The following is a 394-nucleotide window of genomic DNA, read 5'->3' as shown; positions in this document are numbered from 1 at the left end:
CCCCTATTATGTACAGACTTATTTATATATAAATTTTATGTCTGTACGGCTGTACTAACATATTATAAACATTACAAAGCATAAACAAAAATATATAAAAGGATAGAATGCAAGTACATAAATAGAAGCCCTAATATTTGTACTTCAAAGATAGCTACTCTAAATAACTCAGCTTTTTTGTTTTTTGAGTTGGAGTCTTACACAGCCACCCAAGCTGGAGTGTAGTGGCAGGACCATGACTACCACCCCTCGACTTCCTGGGCTCAGGCATTCCTTCTGCCTCAGCCTCTCAAGTAGCTGGGACTACTGGTGTGCACCACCATGTCTGGCTAATTGTTTGGATTTGTTGTAGATATGTGGTCTCACCATGTTGCCCAGACTGTTCTCAAACTTC

This window comes from Carlito syrichta, unplaced genomic scaffold (assembly GCF_000164805.1).
Source record: "Carlito syrichta isolate Samal-C Ts95f unplaced genomic scaffold, Tarsius_syrichta-2.0.1 Scaffold104879, whole genome shotgun sequence".
Taxonomy (NCBI): Eukaryota; Metazoa; Chordata; class Mammalia; order Primates; family Tarsiidae; genus Carlito; species Carlito syrichta.
The sequence above is the reverse complement of the archived record's forward strand: the minus strand, read 5'-3'. Positions refer to the sequence as shown.